General features: G+C 41.6%; 1 long non-coding RNA gene across 1 annotated transcript; it reads right to left on the bottom strand.

Annotated features, from left to right (window-relative positions):
* Window positions 1-1,974: 1,974 nt before the first annotated feature.
* Window positions 1,975-6,846, bottom strand: LOC139421007 (uncharacterized). The gene is made up of 6 exons (XR_011635575.1): window positions 6,712-6,846; window positions 5,671-5,831; window positions 3,989-5,313; window positions 3,636-3,903; window positions 3,396-3,522; window positions 1,975-2,541 (listed from the first exon to the last, which is right to left on the bottom strand). It is a non-coding gene; the product is annotated as an uncharacterized lncRNA (long non-coding RNA).
* Window positions 6,847-8,208: the final 1,362 nt, after the last annotated feature.

An 8,208-nucleotide genomic window follows, 5' to 3' on the forward strand; every position in this document is an offset into this window, starting at 1 on the left:
CCTGATGAGGTGGCGGATGGTCTCCTGAGGGATCTCCTCTCAGATCTGGACTAAAGCATCCGCCAACTCCTGGACAGTCTGTGGTGCAACGTGGTGGATGGAGTGAGACATGATGTCCCAGATGTGCTCAATTGGATTCAGGTCTGGGGAACGGGCGGGCCAGTCCATAGCATCAATGCCTTCCTCTTGCAGGAACTGCTGACACACTCCAGCCACATGAGGTCTAGCATTGTCTTGCATTAGGAGGAACCCAGGGCCAACCGCAGCAGCATATGGTCTCACAAGGGGTCTGAGGATCTCATCTAGGTACCTAATGGCAGTCAGGCTACCTCTGGCGAGCACATGGAGGGCTGTGCAGCCCCCCAAAGAAATGCCACCCCACACCATGACTGACCCACCGCCAAACCGGTCATGCTGGAGGATGTTGCAGGCAGCAGAACGTTCTCCACGGCGTCTCCAGACTCTGTCACGTGCTCAGTGTGAACCTGTTTTCATCTGTGAAGTGCACAGGGCGCCAGTGGCGAATTTGCCAATCTTGGTGTTCTCTGGCAAATGCCAAACGTCCTGCACGGTGTTGGGCTGTAAGCACAACCCCCACCTGTGGACGTCGGGCCCTCATACCACCCTCATGGAGTCTGTTTCTGACCGTTTGAGCAGACACATGCACATTTGTGGCCTGCTGGAGGTCATTTTGCAGGGCTCTGGCAGTGCTCCTCCTTGCACAAAGGCGGAGGTAGCGGTCCTGCTGCTGGGTTGTTGCCCTCCTTCGGCCTTCTCCACATCTCCTGATAGAGCCTCCATTCTCTGGACACTACGCTGACACAACAAACCTTCTTGCCACAGCTCACATTGATGTGCCATCCTGGATGAGCTGCACTACCTGAGCCATTTGTGTGGGTTGTAGACTCCCGTCTCATGCTCCCACTAGAGTGAAAGCACCGCCAGCATTCAAAAGTGACCAAAACATCAGCCAGGAAGCATAGGAACTGAGAAGTGGTCTGTGGTACCACCTGCAGAACCACTCCTTTATTGGGGGTGTCTTGCTAATTGCCTATAATTTCCACCTGTTGTCCATTTGCACATCAGTGTTGCTTCCTAAGTGGACAGTGTGATTGACTTGGAGTTACATTGTGTTGTTTAAGTGTTCCCTTTATTTTTTGGAGCAGTGTATGATCCCCAATCAGAGACAACGATAAACAGCTGCCTCTGATTGGGAACCATACCAGGCCAACAGAAATAAACAACCTTTATTACCCACTCTAGTCACACCCCGACCTAACCAAAATAGAGAATAAAAAGGCTCTATGGTCAGGGCGTGAAAGTCCCACTTGTACTTCTCCACTACCCTCAAACTTGCTGAACCACAACCTGTGTACTAACTACAGTGTCTAATTGCCATAACATGCAAATGAAATGTCCATATTTACTGAAAGATTTGTAAGTCCCTTGACATACATGACTTAACTACTTTGAATAATTATCAGTTTACCCACTAATAAATCATACATTTGTATTCCTGTGTCAGAATGATTATGGTTGTAATGTTTGAAAACTTTCACTACAACTTTTTTTTTTTGCTGATGGGACAATCCTGTCGGAAACATTCATAATATCAATTATTTTGGGATACATCAATTAACATTGGCTGCAGTATTCTGAATTCACTAGGTGGTCATGCAATAAATGTTTTGGACAATTCCCCTTAAATCAAATCAAAATGTATGTCACATGCGCCAAATACAACAGGTGTCGAGACCTTAGTGAAATGCTTACTTACAAGCCCTTAACCAACAATACCGTGTCAAGAAAAGTAAATAATTAAAGAGCATCAGTAAAAATAACAATAGCGAGCCTATATACAGGGGATACCGGTACAGAGAACGTGCTGGTTAGTCAAGTTATATATACATACACACACACACACACACACACACACACACACACACACGTAGGTAGATGTCACGATAGTGTGTAGAGACGGACCAAGGAGGTTGAGTTCCACATCTTTATTTCTAAGTGAAACTTAAGCAAAACAATAAAGAAACGTGACTAAGTGGTGCAAATGCACAAAATAATATCCCAAACACAGGTGGGAAAAACAACTACTTAGAGACAACGATTACCAGCTGCCTCTAATTGGGAATCATACAAATCACCACCATAAAAAAAAATAAACTAGAACACCACAGAAATAAATAAACTAGATCACCCCCAGTCACACCCTGACCTACTTCACTATAGAGAAACAATGTCTCTTTATGGTCAGGGCGCGACAGTAGAGATATTGAAGTGACTATGCATAGATAGAGTATCAGCAAATAGTCTGGGTAGCCATTTGATTAGATGTTCAGTAGTCTTATGGCTTGGGGGTAGAATCTGTTTAGAAGCCTCTTGGACCTAGACTTGGCGCTCCGGTACAGCTTGCCGTGCGGTTGCAGAGAACTGTAGTTGTGGCTCCACTGGCAATCCCAGCCTAGGAATGCTGAAGCTCCCGAAGTGAAAATGAAAACCTTCTCCATGGTTAAAGGGTATGTGTTCCCCCTGAAAAAAAGGAAAGTGGGGGACATTAAAGTCCATAAGTAACACTTGTTGGAGAACACAATACTCTTAAGTGAAAGTAGTTTGGGATTTAATTTATTACATTCTTAGGGGGCCCATGGAAGTATAAGGCTGGAAGAATAATGCTGTCCCACAGTTGAGTGATTAGGTGATGTTTTACTGATGTGGGCCGTGTTACTTCAATGATCATGGTTTTGCATCTAACCTTCCACCTCCAGAAGTCAGTCCCTCCAGAAACATATGACTCTTTATTGCTCTTTGATTGGTACCAGGTGGGGAGCGCTCTGTTTTGAAAAGAGAAGCTATGTCTTTGGCCAAAAGAGGTTTCTCAGCATAGATGAAAACCTCTCTGAAGAGGCTTGAGTGTCTATTCATGTAAGGCATGAGACAAACACTCCAGACCCTCTTTGAATCTATAAAGTAAAAACAAGTCTATGAATTTACCCTGAAGAATTTAACTGAACTTGAGATCCCTTAGATATGGAAACACTACTCAAGAGCATCCCGTATCCTGCTTTCTAAGTAGAACTTTGTGGCTGACTCCACCAGAGAATCCCTCTCCAATGTACGAATGTATCACACTGGACCCAACATGACCACTTCCTGTGCCTCGTCAAAAGCTTGTGCTAATTGGATCTTAGATTGTTTATTGAACTGTGTTTTGGGACAAATTAGCAAAACAATAAACTGATTACCACTGCCCTTAAAAATTTACTGTCAACAAAAATAAACCAAATCCACGTGGAAAAGTTGTCATGAACTACAATCCAAAAACTTTTCAAACTTACGTGCAAATTAACAGTAACATAACATCCATCACAGTATAAAGTACTTACCTTCTCCAACTTCTCTCACTTCTCTCAAGTCATATTCCGCAATTTCTTTCGGTTCTGGCACAGGAGGTTGTAGGTCACACACTTGTCTGTATAGCCTCTGAAAAAATGTCTCTACACCCCCATGTTGCTGTCACACAGAAGACAAACAGTAATTAAGGGACATATTACATAGAAGAATGAAATGTTTTACTCAAGTCATATATATTGCCATAAACAAATGTCTTTGTTGGTGTAACTCACCTTGAGAGTTGCAAGAAGGGCCTTTTTGTCAATCAGGTCCCTCAAATATTGCAGAGGAATGGATGGCACTCATTAGCAGCCAGAGAATTTCTCTTGGGAGACCACCCTCATCAGCTGCCCCTTTTCCGTCAGCATCCCTAAACCATGTCTATATTTGCCTCCGGATTAAAGTGGGCTCTCTTAAAGCCTCTCCTTGCACAATCATAAACGTTGTCCCTCATGTTAATTTGGTTGGCATCTCATTAACTTCAGTGTTTGGAGGTCAACACTAAAAGAGACATTCAGAATAACAAAGCTCAGATACTTCTCACAATTTATCTGTAATAAGACAATTATTTACAGGGATGACTTACTCATTGTCATCACCAACATCAACAGAAGAGTGTGGTGGACGATACGCCTCAGGGAATGGTGGAAGGGAGGCCACAGGAAGTGGTATAGGTGGAGAGGGGCCACAAGAAGTGGAGTCACAGGAATAGGTGCTGCCACAAGTATAGCCTCATTTGTAGAAATAGTCAGTAAAAGGTCATTTAAAGGCTTATACATTTCAAAAACACGGAGAAAGCAATAAAGCTGTCCAACATAATGTGATTGCGTTCTGAAAATGATTTACAGAAAAAAAATGTAGCCGCATGCATCACTCACTATAGAATGTAATCAGGTCAAGACGACATTTTAAGGATGCATGTAGCTCTATTTTTTAAATAATATTTTCAATATGTATTACATTCAACAAGCAGACAGTGTTTTCTCCTCCATGGTCCGTCCTAACTCTGGAGGGAACGCCATATCTGGAGACAGCATTCATGAAGCAATGCATTACAGTACTGCTGCGATTGTTGCTGGAAGCACGAAGAAACACAACAAGGCAGCTGTACCCATCAATGCCACCATGTATAACTATCCTCCACTTAAATCAGAAAACACAGCACTGGTTGATACAAAAGCTGAACACATGAAATATACAAACATCACCATCCTCCTTTACCACTTAGATGCTGCATCAGGTTCCTGCAGTATATAACAAAGCAGCAGACCCGATATTAAATTAACATCCAAAATGTGGAACAATGTTAATGAATTAAGTTAATGAGTCAAGAGGACAGACTCTCCTGTTGTTCACGCTTAGGCACAAATACTTTGTTCCAACCGTTTTTGCCTCAGTATGTCCTCAATATAAGCATGTGGTTAATTTCATGATGCAGATATTCTATTGATCACAGAAGTAGCAGAAACACAATAAAACAATTATTATCCACATGATTGATATATTGGGCCATTGCTTGCTAAACTGAACTGTTAGTTGTTGATGAACAATTTGAGATGTTACAATGTACAACTTCTCACCAGTGATATAGATAATTGGGTCGATCAAAGATACACCTACCTTATCAGTTTGTGGTTTCCATCAAGGTGCCATAACGAGTTTTGTCCAGCAACACGTGACCTTCTATGAAGCCTCTGCGACATGGCTCTGAGGGCAGCCGCCCTCAGGTTAACACGAATCATGCTGTCCCTCACTCTGCGTCTCTGCACCCGGATTCCTAATGCCCTTAATTGTGCTCGAACAGCCTCCGGTCCAAGTTTGTCATTCCCAGCCACCAAGTCCTTAATCTTTTCATCCAGAGCCAAGTCTGACATGTCAGAATATAACGGTGCATGTGACAGATTGAAGTGTCTGGGAAAAAAAGTGTAACAATGGACAGGGATGAATTAATGTATATCATCATAGTCATTTTAAAGTCCTGTCTTGATTGTAGTCATTCTAAAATTGTTTGATTGGTAAGAAACTGGAAACCATGCATCTAAAGTATGTAGTTTATATTTTTTATTTGACCTTTATTTAACTAGGCAAGTCAGTTAATTAAGAACAAATTCTTATTTCAATGACGGCCTAGGAACAGTGTTCAGGGGCAGAACGACAGATTTGTCAGCTCGGGGGTTTGAACTCGCAACCTTCCGGTTACTTGTCCAACGCTCTAACCACTAGGCTACCCTGCCGCCCCTTATAGCATTACGCCCAAGAATAACTGACCTTAGACGATGTTTGAGTGTTGATCAATGTAGAATATCTGCCATCTGAGACGCACTGAAAGCACAGGACATCAGAAACCTCAGTTGCTCTTGAGTGTTGGTATAAACAAGGTGCCCCTCTAGCTCCTCTCCAAGTCCGAGGAGCACGGTAACCGGAACTGGCTGTAACAATAATACACTGTGTTTAGGCTACTTAATGTATTGTCACACCGCCCGACCCCTCATTCCAAAAACACTTTGAAATTATAGTAACTGTCACAAATTGTGGCCAAGTAATGTTTTTATAATATTGGATTTTTAACCAAGACATAAATTGAAATGTTGACCAAAAACAAATACAATGGGCAGCAGGAGAAGGAAGAGTGAAAAAAAACAGTAAACCCAACCAAACCCACTACAATGCTGCTTACGCATGCCAGCCAGAGGAACGAATCTCCTGAATGAACTGAGATACTTGATCAATTAGATCTGCTGAAGCAACATTTATCAGCCTCCCCCTATCCCAGTCAAGGCACCTCTGCATGGTTTCCATTCTGCAAGACGACATTTTTTGTGAAAATAGAGACCATTGGACTGCAATTCCTGTTAAAACAGTGCCATAGTACTAACGTTAACGTTCCTGGTTCTGAAGTTGTTCATTTCTGCATCATAGGCTTAGATGAAATATTAACATTTCAAAGGGTATTCAAAAGTAATATCTGTGCTGTTGGAAAGCTGGTATGTTGTAGATATTAGCAACGTTTTTACAGGGTTGTCTTAGGTCAAATGAGCTTTCTGGGAGTTTTGTAAATGTTTTCATGCTAATCGTGAGCTAGCGCGGCTAAGGCTAGGTGGCATTGCAATTATAGTTAGCCAGCCTAAAAATATCTGAAAATACAAAAATACAAAAACATGTTTCACGTCAGTACTCCTCGACAATAAATCACCTTTATGTAGCTAGCAGGGCTGTAAAAATGTTACAAGACTGCACCGTTCACTGCAGCGAAGGCCGGGGTGTGCGGATCAACTTTATGATTAATAATAGTATTTAAAAATAATCAACCTTGTTAACGTGGACTCAATGACATCAATTCCAGTATTATCGAGTGCAGTCATTTAGGGTCTGTTTGCAGCAGATAAGGAAGTTTCTTTTCGCCATCTTCAATTGTGGCATCAAACTGAATGTACACTGATTATTGAAACCTGGTTGAAAGGAGGAGCTAGGGAAATTGGCTAGTAAAATTTGCATATTAAGGAACGCGTTAAGTTAACGTGTGTATATTTAGCAGCTGTAGGCCTTGACGTGTGCAGGACCGCTTGCAGCCGTTTATTTAGCACATGTTGAACCGCTTGCAAGCACATTTGCAAGTGCTTATTTGACGCGTGTAGGCGCTAATTTAGCGAGTGAAGACGTTAATTTAATGCGTGCGCGTGTTAATTTAGAGCCTGCACCTGTTTACTTTACACACGTAATATTCAAAAGATCGCGTTTTGACCACGTGCTTTAAGACCCAAACGGCGTTCCATATCAAACAGCAGCAAACATGGGTTGATGTTCAAATCAAATCAGTCACATACACTCAAATTAACATCTGCTAACCATGTGTAACGAAATACTTGTGCTTATTTTTTTATTTAACCAGGAAGGGCTCATTGAGATTAAAATCTATTTTTCAAGAGCGCCCTGGCCAAGATAGGCAGCACCAAGTCATTACAAAAAAAAATACAGACAGACAACATGAAAAACTACAAGTAATCCAGTAAAAACCATTGAATTCACAAGAGTATAAAACAGCAAATTAAAAACATTGACAGGTCAGGGAATCAGCCTCAAAATCCTTCATCAGTGATTTAAAAACACCAATCGGGACAGGTTCTTCCAGTTTAAAAAGTATTCTGTAAAGTGTTCCAAGACGATGGCGCAGAGTACATAAAAGCCCTTATACAAAATTCAGTTCGGACATTTGGAACAGTTAGCAGGATAAAGTCCAGCGAACGAAGAGAGTACCCACCACATTTCTGAACAATAAAAATGCACAAATAAAAAGGTAATAAACCCAAAATGGCTTTGTAAATAAAAGTATACCAGTGACTGAGCCTACGAGTGACTAGAGAAGGCCAGCCAACCCTGGTATACAAAGTGCAGTGGTGTGTAAGGGTTTTGCAGTTTAAAATAAATCTCAAAGTGCCATGGTAAAGAGTGTCAATTGATCTCAAACACTGTGCGGAAGCATTCATATATAAAATATCCCCATTGTCTAGTAAAGGCATAAATGTAGCTGATACTAGCCTCCTTCTGGCTTCAAAAGAAAAACAGGCCTTATTCCTAAAATAAAATCCCAATTTCAGCTTCAATTTTTTTGTAAGTTGTTGAATATGCAATTTAAAAGAGAGGCCGTCATCAATTAAAATTCCAAGATATTTATATGAGGTTACAACCTCAATCGCCTGACAGGTAGTAATAGGGGAAAGGTTCAGATGTCTATTTCTTGCATTAGAAAACACCATTAGTTTAGTTATCCCAGTATTGAGAACAAGCTTCAATTGACAAGGTATGTTG

This window comes from Oncorhynchus clarkii, chromosome 12, assembly GCF_045791955.1.
Source record: "Oncorhynchus clarkii lewisi isolate Uvic-CL-2024 chromosome 12, UVic_Ocla_1.0, whole genome shotgun sequence".
NCBI lineage: Eukaryota > Metazoa > Chordata > Actinopteri > Salmoniformes > Salmonidae > Oncorhynchus > Oncorhynchus clarkii.